This window comes from Oryx dammah, unplaced genomic scaffold, assembly GCF_014754425.2.
Source record: "Oryx dammah isolate SB20612 unplaced genomic scaffold, SCBI_Odam_1.1 HiC_scaffold_16, whole genome shotgun sequence".
Taxonomy (NCBI): Eukaryota; Metazoa; Chordata; class Mammalia; order Artiodactyla; family Bovidae; genus Oryx; species Oryx dammah.
In genome coordinates this window covers 64,689,623-64,709,227 of record NW_024070200.1, presented here as the reverse complement: position 1 = coordinate 64,709,227, position 19,605 = coordinate 64,689,623, and the positions used below count along the sequence as shown (strand labels likewise).

At 42.0% G+C, this 19,605-nt stretch overlaps 1 protein-coding gene across 1 annotated transcript in view; it reads left to right on the top strand.

Annotated features, from left to right (window-relative positions):
* GABRA5 (gamma-aminobutyric acid type A receptor subunit alpha5) overlaps window positions 1–19,605 on the top strand; it is a 93,359-nt gene that overhangs the window by 45,081 nt on the left and 28,673 nt on the right. The gene's annotated exons all lie outside the window — the stretch shown is intronic.

Here is a 19,605-nt window from a genome sequence, read left to right as displayed (position 1 = left end):
GGGACGGCTGTACGTGGCAGTGACCTTTGGGTTCCAACATACATTGCTCCCAATGTGTCAGTGTTTAGATTTTAAAAGTTCTGCTTTTATAGAACTGAGCTTCTGTTATATATATATATATATATATGTTTTATATATATGAGCTTCAGAGTGTGTTTTCCTCAAAACATTATTATGAATCATAGTTAGTTTTCAGGAAAACCAGCAATGCCTAACTGACAGATAGTGAAAATGGTATATCACTATTTATCACGACCCACAGAACAGTGATTGTTTACCGGAAGAGAAATGCATTCATGTATTCTTTTATTTACTGAAGAAGCTTGCAGTTATTCTTAGCATAGGAGTATAAGGGAGAAAGCTCCAATAAATAAGATTTTGACTTTAAGCAGGGTTCATGGGGCAGTTTCTGAAGTAGAAGTAGGGCTATCTGTACCTAACACCAGTGACTTAATAAATACATAATGTGTGGACATGTAAATAAGCACATATTATACTAATAAAAAGACGAATTGTTTGTAATACCTGAGTAAACCTCTGTTATTTGCCAATCTAGAGGTAAGTCAAATATAAGGAAAAGAAGCATATAATCCTCAGAGCTAGGCTTCTTTCAGAGACCTCCCCCGTCTCTGCCCAGCGCAAAATGTGTCCCTCATGCAGATATGAATCTGCAGCTTTCTGTCTGAGGACGAGACTCAGGTGCAGCGCAAGGAAGAGTCTCTGGAGTGTTGAAGGGGCCCTGCACAGCCCCACCCAGACGGGAATAACCAGAGCAGCACAGGGAGGCCATGGAACAGTGATGATGCTGCATGCAGTGAAGCCAGCTGGCAGTGCCAGGCCTCTGCCACCTCCAGACCCAGCAGTGCTTCAGATGGGTGCAGCCACAGTCAATAGAAAGTTGTGTACATTAAGCATTTCTGTGTTCCTTCCAAGGGGCTTCTCAGTTGGCACTAGTGGTAAAGAGTCCGCCTGCTGGTACAGAGATGGGGATTTGATCCCTGGGTTGGGAAGATCCCCTGGAGGAGGGCCTGGCAACCCACTCCAGTATTTTTGCCTGGAGTATCTTATGGACCGAGGAGGCTAGTGGGCTAAAGTCCATGGGGTCGCAGAGTTGGACAGAAATGAAGCGACTTAACACACATATGTATGTCCCTTCCGAAAGCTCACTTGGAAACCTATCACAGGCAAATTAAGCCTCGCCTCTTCCCCTTAATGCCAATCCGTAAGTACTGTGTGAGTACTGAATTTCAAGAGTCCTCAAATAAATCCCATATATTGCCTGAGAGTTACTGCAGCCTAGTGATAGGCTGAGTGACCAGTGGAGGCATATTATTCAGCTGTACAAAAGAATTAAATAATATTATTTGCAGGAACATGGATGGACCTAGAGATTGTCATACCAAGTAAAGTAAGTCAGAGAAAGACAGATACATACGACACCACTTATGTGTGAAATCTAAAATATGACATAAATTATATTTAAGAAACAAAATACACTTAGTGATATAGAGACCAGACTTGTGGCTGCCGAGGAGGAGGAGGAGGGAAGGGGTAAAAACGGTGGAGGTGCAGCCTGGAGCTTAGTCACTGATCAAGCCAGGGTACTTTGCATGAGGCGTCCAGTCCATTTCATTACCCAGGCTGTGATTTTCATGGTAGTGAACACTTTGTGCCAAGGGGACATTTCATGCAAAGATGGGCTCAATAAAGGACAGAAATGGTATGGACCTAACAGAAGCAGAAGATATTAAGTAGCGATGGCAAGAATATACAGAAGAAGTGTACAAAAAAGATATTCACGACCCAGATAACCACAACGGTGTGACCACTCACCTAGAGCCAGATATCCTGGAGGGTGAAGTCAAGCGGGCCTTAGGAAACATCGCTATGAACAAAGCTAGTGGAAGTGATGGAATTCCACCTGAGGTGTTTCAAATCCTAAACGATGATGCTGTGAAAGTAATACACTCAATATGCCAGCAAATTTGGAAAACTCAGCAGTGGCCACAGGACTGGAAAAGGTCAGTTTTCATTCCAAACCTAAAACATGTTCAAACTACCACACAATTACACTCATCTCACACGCTAGCAAACTAATGCTCAAAATTCTCCAAGCCAGGCTTCAAAAGAACATGGACCAAGAACTTGTGGATGTTTACACTGGATTTAGAAAAGGCAGAGGAACCAGAGATCAAATTGCCAAAATCTGTTGGGTCATAAAAAAGCAAGAGAATTCCAGAAAAACATCTCCTTCTGCTTCTTTGACTACACTAAAGCCTTTGACTGTGTGGATAACAACAAACTGTGGAAAATTCTTAAAGGCATGGGAATACTAGACTACCTTACTTGCCTCCAGAGAAATCTGTATGCAAGTCAAGAAACAACAGTTAGAACCTGACATGGAGAAGGGACTGGTTCCAAACTGGGAAAGGAGTATCTCAAGGCTGTATATTGTCACTCTGCTTACTTAACTTATATGCAGAGTACATCATGCGAAATTCTGGGCTGGATGAAGCACAAGCTGGAATCAAGATTGCCAGGAGAAATATCAATAACCTCAGATAGGCAGATGACACCACCCTTATGGCAGAAAGCGAAGAGGAACTAAAGAGCCTCTTGATGAAAGTCAAAGAAGAGAGTGAAAAAGCTGGCTTAAAACTCAACATTTAGAAAACTAAGATCATGGCATCCAATCTCACTACTCAGGACAAATAGATGGGGAAACAGTGCGAGATTTATTTTCTTCTGTTCCAAAATCACTGCAGATGATGACTGCAGCCATGAAATTAAAAGATGCTTGCTTCTTGGAAGAACAGCTATGACCAACCTAGATAGCATATTAAAAAGCAGAGACATTACTTTGCCAACAAAGGTCCATCTAGTCAAAGCTATGGTTTTTTCAGTAGTCATGCATGGATGTTGAGAGTTGGGCCATAAAGAAAGCTGACTGACGAACAGTTGATGCTTTTGAATTGTGGTGCTGGAGAAGACTCTTGAGAGTCCCTTGGATGCAAGGAGATCAAACCAGTCCATCCTAAAGGAAGTCAGTCCTGAATAGTCATTGGAATGACTGATGCTGAAGCTGAAGCTCCGATACTTTGACTACGTGATGCGAAGAAATGACTTATTGGAAAAGACCCTGATGCTGGGTAAGATTGATGGTAGGAGGAGAAGGGGTCAACAGAGGATGAGATGGTCCGATGGCATCACCGACTTGATGGACTTGAGCAAGCTCTGGGAGTTGGTGATGGACAGGGAAGCCTGGTGTGTTGCAGTCCAGGGGTCACAAAGAGTCGGACACGACTGAGTGACTGAACTGAACTGAACACTTTGTAAACTATTTATAAGTTGACAAAATCAAATTTCTTTTTCAACTTTGTGAGGATTATTTGACAATGGGTTAGTAATATTATTATTATTTTATTTTATTGATGCTAATCTGTTAGTTTCCTGTTGCTGTTGTAACAAATTACCACAAACTTAGTGGCTTAAAACTGTACAAATTTATTATCTCACTGTTCTGGAGACCAGAAGTCTGAAACATATCTCACATTGGGAGGTTTGTGTCTCTTCCAGATTCTCTAGTGGAAAGTTATTTCCTTACCTTCCCTGACTTCTGGAGGCTGCCTGCATCCCTTGATTCATGGTCCTTCATCACTCCCTCCACCGTCAGTGCTTCCAGCATCACATCTCCCCTCCAACTCAGACACTCCTGTCTCCTTATAAGTAGCCTTTGTGCCTACATTGAGCCCACCCAGATAATCAGGGTAATCTCCCCATCCCCCAATCCTTAATTTAATCTCATCTGAAAAGTCCCTTTTGCCATGGTAGGTTTTATGTTTATAAGTAGGAAGAGGAAGGATTAGGACATGAACATCTTTGGCAAAATCATTGTTTTTCCTACCACAGTCTATGTTCTGCCCCCAAATTCATGTCTGTCACACACGAAAAAAATATTAATCTCATTCCAGTATCCCCCAAAGTCTTAAATTATTACAGAAGCAAATTAAAGTCCATAATCTCAACTAAATCTTATCAGTTCCAAAGTTCCAAGTCTGAATCATCTAAATCAGCTATATGATCTTCCCTGAGGCACAGTTCTTCTTATCTGTGAATTTGTGGAGCTCAGGAAACAAATTTGTTGTTGTTCATTGTCCTCAGTTGCTAAATCATGTCTGATTCTTTGTGACCCCATGGACTGCAGCCCGCCAGGCTCCCCTGTCCTTCATTATCTCCCAGAGTTTGCTCAGATTCATGGCCACTGAGTCCGTGAGGCTATCTAATATCTAACCATCTCATCCTCTGTCACCCCCTTCTCCTGCCTTCAGCCTTTCCGAGCATCAGGGTCTTTTCCAATGAGTTGGTCTACCGCATCAGGCGGACAAAGTATTGGAGCTTCAGCTTCAGCCCACAAGTATCACCCACAAAATACAGTGGTGGGACAAGCATAAGATAGCAGTTAAAGATATTGCCATTTGAAAGCAAAGAAACTAATAGGACAAAAGGAAGCAGTGTTCCGCCCAAATTTCTAAATCCAGCTGGGCAAACAGCAGTAGGTTTCAAGGCCTGGGCCTGATCACCCGTGACTAAAGCTCTATCCTTGGTGTCATCCTTTCTTTTTCATGAAGGATAGCACATGTTTCCAGTTGAGTAGTTTTTTCCCTACCTATTTCTTGCATGTAGAATGCTGGGGTTCTGATAGCCTTCTTTCATTTTGCTTCTGTCTGTCCTTTTCAGTCTAAACTGACAGTGTTTCTGCTGGTAAAATTTTGAAGAATCATGTAGGTTTCCTGCATACGTCTCAAGAATTTACACCACTAGACCTCCTCCATAGATCTTTCATGAATAATTCATTCCTTATTCCTGGCTTTTGGTAACATGGCTGAGACAGTCCATGAATCACACACCTAATTTCCTCAAAGAGTCTGAAGCAGTAGCAGAAGGTTGTCCAACCACCCCCTTGGCTTCCTCTTAAGCATTTGTTTTCCTCACAATGAATCACCCAAGTATAAGCGTCTTTTGTAACCTGGGTAAATTGAGAATTTTCCCAAAGCAAGTCCTGGTCCCTTTTTCATTGACAGTTCTTACCTTAATCTATTTTCTTCTCGCATTTTGCTCTAAGCAATAGGAAGAGGCCACAACTTTAACACTTTGCTTGCACTCTCCTCATATAAGAGTCTAATTTCATTATTGTATCAGTTTCCTATAGCTACTATAAAAAATTTTACCAGACACTTGATGACTTAAAACAACACACATTTATTCTGTTAGATTTCTGGAGACCATGAGTCTGAAATCTGTGGGATTGGGGCAAAATCAACGTTTTGGCAGGGCCCCAGATGCTCTAGGCCAGAGTCTGTTTACTTGCCTTTTCCAGAGGAACACCGAGGGTCCCGCCAAAATCAAGAGGAGCCCCATTTCCGCATACGATGGGGACCTCAGGGACCTGCTCTTGTGGCCTCAGGAAAGGCCAGTCTCCATGTGAGTTACGAGGGGCCTCTAGGCATTCCTCTCCAGTCGGTGCCGGGGCCTAAGACCTCATGTGGAGTCGAGGCTGGAACCTGAGGATTCCTCTCCACTGCTGACATTGGCTAAGGACGCCTTCCTGCATCTTCAAAGCCAGCAGCACAGCATCTTCAAATAGCCATGCTTTCATCCCATCACATTTCTTTTGTCTACGTGTGGTCTCCTTTGCCTTTCCCTTATAAATGTCTTTATGATGCAATTTAGTGCCCGTCTTGTCAGGCTCCCCATCTCAAGACCCTTACCTTAATCACATCTGCAAAGACCCTTTTCCCATATAAGGTAATGTTTGCAACTTCCTGGAATTAGGACCTGATATCTTTAAGGGGCATTGTTTAGCTTGCTATATATAACCTTTTATAAGTTCTGCTTCCCACATAAGCCTTCTGTCACTGTACAGCAACAGTCTCCTGTCGTCCAGGTTCCAGTTTCCTAATTTCTTTCTGAGCCCTCATCATTAGCCTTTAATGTCCATATTGCTAGGAAACTGTGTTTGTTAATGTAGGTTTTAGCTACGTTGCTTCTCACTACAAGTTCTCATTACAGAATCATCAACATTCACATTTCAAGTACTAGTCTGTTCAGTGTAGTCTAGGTGTTTTCTGTGATGACGCTCAGAATTCTCACAGCCTCTTCCTATTGTCCAGTTCCAACTCGATTCCACATTTTTTAGGTATTTGCTACAGTAGCATCCCACTTCCAGGTAGCAGATTTTGTATTATTTTCCTATTGATGTTGTAACAAATTATCACAAATTTATTGGCTAAAACACAATTTATCTTACAGTTCTTTAGATCAAAAGTCCAAAAAGAGGCTAAAAAAGGTCTTATGAGGCTGAAATCAAGTTGCAGGCAGCAAGACTGCATTCCTTCTGGATTCTCTAGGGGAGAAGCCTTTCCTTGCCTCTTCGAGCTTCAAGAAACCACCTGCATCCCTAGGGTTCCTGACGGCAATCCCATTAAATTCTGCTTTTGTCATCCATCACTGCTTTTGGAGGGGAGCAAGTTTCGAGTTGTTTATTAGGAATTAACCTATGAAGAAAGCAAGGAGCAGGTTTGGGCACAAGAAGAAGTCAAACTGCAACGTGGGCTTGGTAGGGAGTCAGCCACATGAACATTCAGAGTGGCCCACGTTAAACCCAAATGGCCGAGCCTCTCTCTGTCCACTCCCCTGCTTAGTAACAGACACCAACTTCCTTGGGAAGAGTATGGCCTTGAGGAAGCTGGCTCCCTGCAGCTCAAGGGGGTCCTCCAAGAGCTGACAGCGGGGGCTGTCCACTGACTGTACCCCCGCAGTGGGGCAGAAGGCCTTCCTTGAGAGGGGTCTGGACAACACAGATCTGCCCACACCACACACTCTCCGAGTTCATACTGTACAGTCATCATCTACTGTTTTTTCTTTCTACTTCAAAAAATAAAAGTTCTGACCTGGCAGAAATCAAAAGCCAGTGTTTGTGAGCAGAGGGAAACTAGCTGGGCTTAGTTGAGTAGGCCTGCATTCTGATGGGTCTTGGAGTAGAAGGAAAGTTTGGATTGGTTCTCTGGTACAATACTTTTCTTTTGCTGTAATATAATAACAAATGACCACATGCTTAGCGGCCTCAAACAGCAAACAGCACAAATTTACTATCTCATGGTTCTGTAGGTCAGAAATCTAGTTCCTCTGTTTGGGGTCTCCCAGAGCTGAAATCAAGATGCTTGATGATCTGGCCTGTTAGCCAGAGACTGGGGGAGGATCTGTTCCCAGGCTCACTTAGGTTTGTGGGGAGAGAGCAAATTGGCCAGGATGGCGTGTTCAGCTTTCTCACACCATGTTTTGTAAATGATGACTAGGTAACAGTGAGATCATTTGTAGCACCACGCATGCACGTCACGAGGTACTCGCTTGCTCACGAGCTACTTTGTGAGGTCAGCACATGTGAGCTCCACCTAGAAAACAGTGGCATTACTGCTGCAGTACGCCGTGTCTATGGGTTCACTCACGAGAAGAGCGACTATAGCGTGTCCACCGCTGTGGCTGCTGCACCAGCCAGGTGAGAATGAATTCCTCTGCAGTTCCGATGGCTCCTCGAGTTTCCTTCCAGCCTCTTAGGTGGCGCCTTGTGTACCTGCCTTCAGTGAACAGTGTAAACAGCGAGACAGTGGGCATCATGAACAGGATCAGCAGTGTGAGGTTGTTGGCAGAATTCAGCTTCTTGTGGTCGCAGTGCTGAGGATGTGTTCTTGCTGTCAGCTGGATTCCTCTCTTAGCTCCTTCAGGTCACTTACGTTCCTCATCGTGTTTCCCTTTATCTTTGAACCAGCAATGATGACATTGTCTTATGTTTTGAATCGCTCTGACTTTCCCTTCTGCTACTGTTTCTTCTTTAAAAAAAAAACAAAAACACTTTTTATTTTGTATTGGAGTGTAACGGATTAACAATGTTGTTACAGTTTCAAATGAACACCAAAGGGATTCAACCATCCATATAAATGTGTCCGTTCTCCCCCAAATTCCTCTCCCTTCCAGGATGTCACATAACACTGAACAGACTACAGTAAGTACACTCTGCCGTACAGTAAGTAGGTCCTTGTTGATTATCCATTTTAAATGCAGCAGAGTGTACCTGTGCATCCAAACTCCCCAACTTTCCTTTCCCCCCAACCTTTCCCCCTGGCAACCATAATCATTCTCTAAATCTGTGAGTCTGTTTTATAAATAAGTTAATTTCTATAATGTCTTTTTAGATTCCACATCCAAGGGACGTCATATGATGTTTCTGCTTTGTCTTGTTTCACCGAGTATGCAATCTCTGCATCCATCCATGTTGCTGCAAATGACATTATTTCATTCTTTTCTGATGGCTGAGTAATATTAAGTAATATTAGACTGTATATATATACACGGCATCTTCTTTATCCATTCCTCTGTTGATAGACATTTAGGTCCTTTCAGGTCTTGGCTGTTGTAAACAGTGCATCAATAAATACTGTGGTACATTACTTACTGTACAGCAGAGTGTACTTACTGTAGTCTATTCAGTGTTATGTGACATCCTGGAAGGGAGAGGAATTTGGGGGAGAACGGACACATTTATATGGATGGTTGAATCCCTTTGGTGTTCATTTGAAACTGTAACAACATCGTTAATCCGCTCTGGATATATGCCCAAGAGTGAGACTTCAGGGTCATATGATAGTTCTACTTTTAGTTTTTTGAAGAACTTCCCTATTCTCCATAGTGTCTGTACCAGCTTCCATTCCCACTAACAATGTAAGAGGGTTCCCTTCTCTCCACACCCTCTCCAGCATTTATTGGCTGTGGATTTTTTGATGATAGCCCTTTTGACTGGTATGAGTTGATATCTCATTGTAGTTTTGATTTGCATTTCTCTAATTGTTAGAAATGTTGAACACTTTTTCATGTGCCTCTTGGCCATCTGTATGTCTTCTTTGGAGAAAGATCTTTTTAGATCTTCTGACCATTTTTTGATTGGCTTGCTTCATGAGCTGTTTGTAGATTTTGGAGACTAATCCCTTGTCAGTCACATTATCTGCAAATCTTTTTACCCAGTCTGTGGTTCTCTTTTTGTTTTGGTTGTTGTTTTCTTTGTTGTGCAAAAGCTTTTGAGGTTAAGTAGGTCCCATTTGAGAGTCCCTTGGATTGCAAGGAGATCCAACCAGTCCATTCTGAAGGAGATCAGCGCTGGGATTTCTTTGGAAGGAATGATGCTGAAGCTGAAACTCCAGTACTTTGGCCACCTCATGCGAAGAGTTGACTCATTGGAAAAGACTCTGATTCTGGGAAGGATTGGGGGCAGGAAGAGAAGGGGATGACAGAGGATGAGATGGCTGGATGGCATCACCGGCTCGATGGATGGGTTCTGAGTGAACTCCGGGAGTTGGTGATGGACAGGGAGGCCTGGCGTGCTGCGATTCATGGTGTCGCAAAGAGTCGGATACGACTGAGCAACTGAACTGAACTGAGGTCGCATTTATGTTTGTTTTAATTTCTGTTATTATGGGAGACATTTGAAAAGATATTGCCGTGATTTATGTCAGAGTTTTCTTCCTGTGTTTTCCTCTAGGAGTTTTAGAGTGTCTGGTTTCACATTTAGGTCTTTTCGGTCTTTAAACATTTTGAGCTTACTTTTGTGTGTGGTGTTAGAGAAGGATATGATTTTGTTTTTTACGGATAGCTGTCCAGTTTTCACAGCACCATTTGATGAAGAGACAGTCATTCTAACATTGTGTAGTCTTGCCTCCTTTTCAGAGATTAATTGACCATAGATGCATGGCTTTATTTCTGGGCTTTCTGCCCTGTTCCCTTGATGTATATTTCTATTTCTGTGCCAGTACTATACTGTTTGGATAACTGTATCTTTGTGGTATAATCTGAAGTCTGAGAGCCATTCTGATTCTGCCACTTCTGTTTTTCTTTTTCAAGATTGCTTTGGATACTCAGGTCTATTGTCTCTCCCTACAATTTTTTTTTTTCCTAATTCTGTTAAAAAAAAATTGCTATTGGTAATTTGATAAGGATTGCATTGAATATGTAGATTGCTTAGGGTAGTATAGTCATTTTGACAATATGGATTCTTCCATTCCAAGTACACAGTATATCTTTCCATCGGTTTGAGTCTTCCTCAATTTCTTACAGTTTTCAGAGTACAGGTCTTCTGTCTCCTTAGGTAGGTTTATTCCTACTATTTTATTCTTTCCTATGTGATGGTAAATGTAATTGTTTCTTGAATTTCTCTTTCTGGTCTTTTCTTGTTAGTGTATAGAAATGCAGCAGATTTCTGTGTGTTAATTTTGCAACTTGCAACTTGCCATATTCATGGATGAGTTCTGGTAGTTTTCTCAGAGCATCTGTAGGATCTTCTGTGTATAGTATCGTGTGTGCTCTGTTGCTCTGTCATGTCTTTGAGACCCCATGGACTACAGCCTGCCAGGCTCCTCTGTCCACAGGATTCTCTAGGCAAGAATACTGGAGTGGGTTGCCATTTCCTCCTCCCAACGCAGGGATTGAACCCATGTCTCATTATGTTTTCTGCATGGGCGGGTGGGTTCTTTACCACTGGCGCCGCCTGGGAAGCCTGTATAGTATCATGTCATTTGCAGACAATGACAGTTTAACTTCTTCTTTTCCAATTGGGATTCCCTTTACTTCTTTTTCTTCTCTGATTCGCATAGCTAGGACTACCAAAACTGTGTTGACTAAAAGTGGCAAGAATGGACTTCCTTGTCTTGTTCCTAATCTTAGAGGAAATGCTTTCAGCTTTTCACTAGTGAGTATGATGTTAGCTGTAGGTTTGTGTGGCCTTTGTGTGTTGAGGTAGGTTCCCTTTATGTTCTTTTAATGTGTTGTTAGATTTGGAGTGCTAGTATTTTATTGACGATTTTTGCATCTGTGTTCATCAGTGATATTGGCCTATAATGTTTTAGTTGTCTTTGTTTTTGGTGGGAATGAGTTTGGGAATATTCCTTCCTCTGCAGTGTTTTTATATTTTCATCTTTGTCTTTAATTTTTGTCAGTTTGGTTATTGTGTGTCTCAGCGTGTCCCACCTGGGTTTATCCTGCCTGGGATTCTGCACTTCCTAGACCTGGCTGGCTGTTGCCTTTTCCATGTTAAACAAGGTTTCAGCTATTATCTCATCAACTATTTTATCAGGTCCTTTTTCTCTTCTCCTTCTGGGACCCCCTATAATGCAAATGTTGGTTTATTTAATATTGTTCCAGAAGCCTGTTAGGCTGTCTTCGTTTTTTTTTTTTCTTCATTCTCTTTTGTTCATTCTCTTCTGTGGCAGTGATTTCCACCACTCTGTCTTCCTGGTCACCTATCGATTCTTCTGCCTCAGTTATTCTGCTGTTGATTACTTCTTGTGCGTTTTTCATTTCAGGTATTATATTGCATTTTTCATCTCTGCTTATTCCTTAGTTCTTCTAGGTCTTTGGTGAACATTTCTTGCATCTTTTCGATCTTTGCCTCCATTGCCTCCATTCTTTTTCTGAGATCCTGGATTATTTGCACTATTCTTATTCTGAATTCCTTTTCTGGAAGGTTGCCTACCTCTGCTTTGTTTGGGTCATTTAGTTGAAGTGTTCTCTTGTTCCTTCATCTGGGCCATAATCCTCTGCCTTGTCATTTTGATTAACTTTCTGTGGTTGTGGTTTTCATTCTGGAGGTTCTAGTAATTTGGCCTTGATTCTGCTATCTGCCCTCTGGTGAATGAAGCTCTTGATGGGACAGACTGACCATGGATAGCACTGGTTCTAGTTCTGGGGGGTGGATAGCACTGGTTCTAGTTCTGGGGGGCGGGACTTGGCTTAGTAAAATTTATTTTAGTTGTTTGCTGATGGATGGGTTTGAATTGATCTGAGGCAACCCAGCCCTGGACTCAGGCTTTATTGTAGGGGCGATGGTGACAACCTCCATGAGGGCTCATGCCTACAAATATGTCTGGAACTGCTGCTGCCAGCGCCCTTGTCCCTTAGGGGGCCTCTGCCAACCATGCCTCTGCAAGGGATGCTCCAGCACTAGCAGGCAGGTTTGGTTCCATCTCCTGTGGGGTCACTGCTTCTATCCTCTGGGTCCTGGTACACACAAGATTTTGTGTGTGTCCTCCAAGAGTGGAATCTGTTTCCCCCAGCCCTGTGGAAATCTGCAAGCAAATCCTGCTAGCCTTTAAAGTCAGATTCCCTGGGGATTCCTAATCCTTTTGCCAGATCCCCAAGCTGGGAGTTGGACCTGAGGCTCAGTACCTTCACAACAGGGGAGAACCTCTGTGGTATAATTGTCCTCCAGTCTGTGGGCCGCCCACCCAGCGGTTATGGAATTGGATTTTGTTATGGTTGCGCACCTCCTACTCTCTTGTTGTGGCTTTGTCTTTGGACGTGGGGTATCTCTTTCGGCGGATTCCAGCACCCGCTATCGACGAGTGTTCAGTGGTTAGTGGTGATTTCAGTGCTCTCACGGGAGGAGGTGAGCATGCACCCTTCTCCTCTGCTGGCTTGAACCAATCTCCCGCCGCATGGCTTCTGACTGACACTCCTGCCTGTGTGATTGTGCTTGGCCCATCCGGATAATCCAAGATAATCTCCCATCTCCCAGAGGCCTTCACTTAATCACATTCCCAAAGCCCTTCTGCTATTTAAGGTAACGTGTTTACAAGTCATGAGGTTTGGGGGATTAGGACATGGACATTTTCGCAGGACCATTATTCTGTCTGCCATGACACCTATTGTATCCATATAGTATTTTCATGTAAATGAAGGCTTGGCTCTGAAGAGCATATTGGGTAGAAATCTCTATTCACACCTATTAACTTTTCTTTTTTTTTTTTTTCCCAGAGAATAAAGCAGCTGTTACTATTTTCTTTTCCATTGGGATAAGCTGGATCAGAGAGGTTAGGCAGTTTACAAAGGTCTCACAGTTCCTTAATGGTAAAGCTACTCTAGAGTTTGGCTCTTTTAACATCTTAAAGCACGCTGCACTATGGACTGCCCCTGCACAAACAAAGGGCTCTCTAGGGAGTTTACATCCAAGTTGAAGCAAACAGCTTAAGTCACAAAATGCCCTTTTCCTGGCTCTAAAATTAAGATATTAAAAATGGACCTTATGTTCCAATAAGTTAATGCTTGACTATCTTTAGAAATTGGAAGTAAAACAGAAATATAACCTTTGGGGAAGAATAAAACCATATCCTTGGATCTAACAGTAATTCACTGAAGTTTTTCCATAAACACATTCATTAACCTTTTGAGAAAAGTGTTTCTATGAGGTGTCCTGGCTGGCTCCTTTGCTATGACAGTCCATATTCCATGGAGTGCTTTGATCTCAATTTTGTGTGAAGGAGGTTGATTATACATTAAGGGACACTACATTTTAAGGATCCTGTGAATGGAAGGGTCTCTCTTATCTAGAGACATTGATGAATACTATAAAAGCCTTTAAAAAAATGTTCAAAGGCATCAAAACTTTAAATGTTCTCTTACTAAGGTTGAAGGTTGAAACATTTGCTATTGGGAAATTTATCTGAATAATACATTGATTCCTCAGAGGAAGATGCTACCATAAATGAAGTACATTTTTTTGATGTTTGGAATTCTAATTCTAAGGAAGTCTATTATATTGGGGAAACAATCTATGAGGCAGTAATGTACAAAAAAAATCTTCACGACCAAGATAATCACAATGGTGTGATCACTCATCTAGAGCCAGACATCCTGGAATGTGAAGTCAAGTGGGCCTTAGAAAGCATCACTGTGAACAAAGCTAGTGGAGGTGATGGAATTCCACTTGAGCTGTTTCAAATCCTGAAAGATAATGCTGTGAAAGGGCTGCACTCAATATGCCAGCAAATTTGGAAAACTCAGCAGTGGTCACAGGACTGGAAAAGGTCAGTTTTCATTCCAATCCCAAAGAAAGGCAATTCCAAAGAATGCTCAAACAACCACACAGTTGCACTCATCTCACACGCTAGTAAAGTAATGCTCAAAATTCTCCAAGTCAGGCTTCAGCAATACGTGAGCCATGAACGTCCAGATGTTCAAGCTGGTTTTAGAAAAGGCAGAGGAACCAGAGATCAAATTGCCAACATCTGCTGGATCATCGAAAAAACAAAAGAGTTCCAGAAAAACATCTGTGTCTGCTTTATTGACTATGCCAAAGCCTTTGACTGTGTGGATCACAATAAACTGTGGAAAATTCTGAAAGAGATGGGAATTCCAGGCCACCTGACCTGCCTCTTGAGAAACCTATATGCAGGTCAGGAAGCAACAGTTAGAACTAGACATGGAACAACAGACTGGTTCCAAATAGGAAAAGGAGTAAATCAAGGCTGTATATTGTCACGTGGCTTCTTTAACTTATATGCAGAGTACATCATGAGAAACACTGGGCTAGAAGAAGCACAAGCTGGAATCAAGATTGCTGGAAGAAATCTCAATAACCTCAGATATGCAGATGACACCACCCTTATGGCAGAAAGTGAACAACTAAAGAGCCTCTTGATGAAAGTGAAAGTGGAGAGTGAAAAAGTTGGCTTAAAGATCAACATTCAGAAAACGAAGATCATGGCATCTGGTCCCATCACTTCATGGGAAATAGATGGGAAACAGTAGAAACAGTGTCAGACTTTATTTTTTGGGGCTCCAAAATCACTGCAGATGGTGACTGCAGCCATGAAATTACAAGATGCTTACTCCTTGGAAGAAAAGTTATGACCAACCTAGATAACATATTCAAAAGCAGAGACATTACTTTGCCAACAAAGGTCCATCTAGTCAAGGCTATGGTTTTTCCAGCGGTCATGTATGGATGTGAGAGTTGGATTGTGAAGAAGGCTGAGTGCCGAAGAATTGATGCTTTTGAACTGTGGTGTTGGAGAAGACTCTTGAGAGTCCCTTGGACTGCAAGGAGATCCAACCAGTCCATTCTGAAGGAGATCAGCCCTGGGATTTCTTTGGAAGGAATGATGCTGAAGCTGAAACTCTAGTACTTTGGCCACCTCATGCGAAGAGTTGACTTATTGGAAAAGACTCTGATGCTGGGAGGGATTGGGGGCAGGAGGAGAAGAGGACGACAGAGGATGAGATGGCTGGATGGCATCAATGACGTGATGGACGTGAGTCTGAGTGAACTCCGGGAGCTGGTGATGGACAGGGAGGCCTGGCGTGCTGCGATTCACGGGATCGCAAAGAGTCGGACATGACTGAGCAACTGAACTGAACTGAATGATAGCATTCATTGAGATGGTAATTGTAGAATCCTTTTTATGCTTTTACTTTTTTTAAATGTTTTACTATGTTTTATGTTTTTTCTTCAAAAGAGTTTTCTTTTTAGATCCACTTAAATTCTTTCTACCTGTCTCTACCCAGCCTCTCTCCTGCTGTATGCTAAAGCAGACTCCTTGGTATATGTTCCTTGCCATTGTAAAATGTCAGTGCAGTAGTCTTGGCCTAGATCTCAGGGCCAAACAGCCAGAATAAAGCAAGACATGAGAAGCTAAACCCACAGTTATAGAAGGGATGGCTCCTCACCTCCCTTATAGACACACAGTGTTAGCCAAGAAAAAGAAGTATGTGAAGAAATGGAGAAAAAGTCAGGAGTGGGCAGAGTGACAAAGGTGGGAGGCCAAGTCTCCCTGCGGGGGTCTTCTCTGACAAATAGTGCCCCCTATGGCCATGGATACTGAAGCAGAGAACCAGCTCCAAGCAAGGGGCAGAGGAGTTAACCATGACTCACCACATTGTCAAGAACCCAGCCAACACATCTGGCTCCAAGGCAGCCTCCAGACCCAGTGGGCCAAGGGATGTTTTCCAAGGGACAGAAGCCCAGTTGTGTGAGCTCCAGCCAGGCTAGTGTCTCGAGAGGAGATTCCGCCACGGAAGGACCCTCTCTATATTACTCTGTGGTGGGAGTGCAGCCAGTAGTTGTTGAGCTGGGTAGGGGCAACTTGACATCTGCAGCAGTGGGTCTCCTGTTCGGAGTCTGTGTGCCCTGCAGCAGGGCTAGGCCAGTCGGTTCCACCTGAAGCACCCCGCTCACCGCCCCGCAGCGTTCCCACGGCCTGAGCCCAGCATCTTCCTTACACCAGGGCCATCAGCTGTTGGAGCGGAGGCTGCATGTGAGACAGACTTTCCTAATCATTAGCATTCTCTGTGCTTCCATATCACCATTTCTTCATGGGCTTATTTTCACAGTTATTGCTTTGTACATGGCACTGTAGCTTTGTATATGCTTTCTATTTCCCTACTGTAAATTTATTTCTCAAGAAAATTCTAGATTTACTGGGTCATTGTGATTTTATTCTCTAGAACATATTTGACTCACTTAAGTTTTTCTGTTCCACTATAGCTTTTAACAAATGGCTTAAGTTTACTAATAACCGAATAGAGTAACACTATTTTCTTTTATGTTGGCTGAATGTCTTCCTCAGGCTGTGGTTTTTAAGTCCTGTTGTCTTAGTTATACTAAATAAATATTCCTTTACCTTACTTATTTCATAGTCTCTAATAATAATCCATTTTATATAGTTTATGCTTGAAGATGTCCACATATGTACAGATATATCCATATCCTATGCATGCTTACATATCTGCATGCTACGATTAAATATTACACCTTTCAAAGTCATGATTCTGTATAGATTTTAATGATTTGGGCAATACCTCTACTTTAATGTTGGGTAACCAAAAGACTGCATTTTAGAAACCAAGAAGAATGAAATGAGAACGTATGTACCTGTGGAAAATATCTGGACAAAATGTATGAGGTGAAATTATAAGTGAAATGATATATATTTGTAACTTTCTTACTTATAATTTATCTGCATTTTCCATATTTTTCTATGAACATAGGTGACATATAATTTTAAATATCATCTCCCTGCCTGAATGTGAAACTTTTAGTATATTCTCATCCACGTGCACTCACATCCCTTAGAACTGACCCCATTCTGGGGAGAGTGGTCCCCCCAGACCACCGGAAAATTTCTTCTCTGTGATGGACACACACCTTCCTTCCACTGACACATGTTTTAGCTCCATTCAGAGAATACATGCATTGACCACTCCATCTGGAATTGTCAAGCGTGAATTATGTGCCCAATTAAAGAGCAAAAGGGTAATCTATCTTGAAAGAAGGAAGCAGTAAAGAAAAAAATGATTGTATATTTTGATTCTCATCCAAGGCACATAGGCAAGATCCAGACTTAATATAACAAAATAGAATTGTAACATCCATTTTAAAGTTGAAAATTGTGCAATTTGATTTCATTTTATGTAATTATTTTTCATTTTAAATAATAGAATTAAACATTGAGAAACAGAAGATTAACTCCTAAAGAAATTTAGATTTACTACCAAATTAGCAGCTCTATAAAGAAATAAAAGCACCACAGATCACTTTTCTAACACCATACACAAAAATAAACTCAAAATGGATTAAAGATCTAAACATAAGACCAGAAACTATAAAATTCCTAGAGGAGAACATAGGCAAAACACTCTCCGACATAAATCACAGCAGGATCCACCTCCCTGAATACTGGGAATAAAAGCAAAAATAAACAAATGGGACCTAATTAAAATTAAAAGCTTCTACACAACAGAGGAAACTATAAGCAAGATGAAAAGACAGCCTTTGGAATGGGAGAAAATAATAGAAAATGAAGCAACCTACAAACAACTAATCTCAAAAATATACAAGCAACTCCTGCAGCTCAATTCCAGAAAAATAAACAACCCAATCAAAAAATTGGTCAAAGAACTAAATAGACATTTCTCTAAAGAAGACATATGGATGGCTAACAAACACATGAAAAGATGCTCAACATCAGTTATTATCAGAGAAATGCAAATCAAAACCACAAAGAGGTTCCATTTCACACCAGTCAGAATGTCTGCGATCCAAAAGTCTACAAGCAATAAATGCTGGAGAGGGTATGGAGAAAAGGGAACCCTCCTACACTGTTGGTGGGAATGCAAACTAGTACAGCCACTATGGAGAACAGTGTGGAGATTCCTTAAAAACCTGCAAATAGAACTGTCTTATGCCCGAGCCATCCCACTGCTGGGCATACACACCGAGGAAACCAGAATTGAAAGAGACACGTGTACCCCAATGTTCATCGCAGCACTGTTTATAATAGCCAGGACATGGAAGCAACCTAGATGTCCATTAGCAGATGAATGGATAAGAAAGCTGTGGTACATATACACAATGGAGTATTATTACTCAGCCATCAAAAAGAATACATTTGAATCAGTTCTAATGAGATGGCTGAAACTGGAGCCTATTATACAGAGTGAAGTAAGCCAGAAAGAAAAACACCAATACAGTATACTAATGCATATATATGGAATTTAGAAAGATGGTAATGATAACCCTGTATGCGAGACAGCAAAAGAGACACAGATGTATAGAACAGTCTTTTGGACTCTGTGGGAGAGGGCGAGGGTGGGATGATTTGGGAGAATGGCATTGAAACATGTATAATATCATATAAGAAATGAATCGCCAGTCTAGGTTCGAAGCAGGGTGCAGGATGCTTGGGGCCGGTGCACTGGAATGACCCAGAGGGATGGTGTGGGAGGGGGGTTTGGGATTGGGAACACGTGTACACCCATGGCAGATTCCTGTTGACGTGTGGCAAAACCAATACAATATTGTAAAGTTTAAAAATCATAAAATAAAAAATAATAAGAGCCCTCATCACACACACACACACAAAAGCACCACAGGGACAGCTCTGCAAATACAGCCAGCCTCAGGTCACAGAGCCTGTGGGAGGACTTGTCGTTAGGTCTGTGCATTCTTGTCCAGATCCCTTAATATCTGTGTCTGACTTTCTGACTTTCTTCCCTTGAAACTGGGATGATAACAGCAATAAATCACGCTGTTCTAATTAGATGTGTTAATAGAGGTGAAGCACTTAACACGGTGCCTGGCACAGACCAGCAGCTCTTATGACCAGTGCTGTTTCTGTCATTGGTGACAGTGGTAGTGGATGGTATTAGTATCTGGAAGACCAGACTTGGATTAAAAACAGTAAGGAAGTCGCTGCTTCACTTACTCTGAAGTTTCATGGTAGCAGCCCTGTACCTGATAATCATAGCCAGCTTCTGGTTAAAGCATGTTGCTGTTGTTCAGTCACTCAGTGGGTCCGACTCTTTGCAACCCCATGGACTGCAGCACACTAGACTTCCCTGTCTCTCACTATTTCTTGAAGTTTGCTCAAACTCATATCCATTGAGTCGATGATGCCATCCAACCATCTCATCCTCTGCCACCCCCTCCTCCTCATGCACTCAATCTTTCCCAGCATCAGAGTCTTTTCCAATGAATTGACTCTTCTCATCAGGTGACCAAAGTATTGGAGCTTCAGCTTCAGCATCAATCCTTCCAATGAATATTCAGGGGTCAAAATATGGACTGTGCATTTATTCCACATTTATATTTTTGAGCTTATAAATTATTTCAGAAAAAAATATATTTTCAGCCTGGTCAAGGGAAGTTTTTTAGATTACTCTTGGTAAGTGATGTGAGAATAAAAGAATAAGTTATTTTTAAAGGCATCGCAAATTGCTTTACAAGTG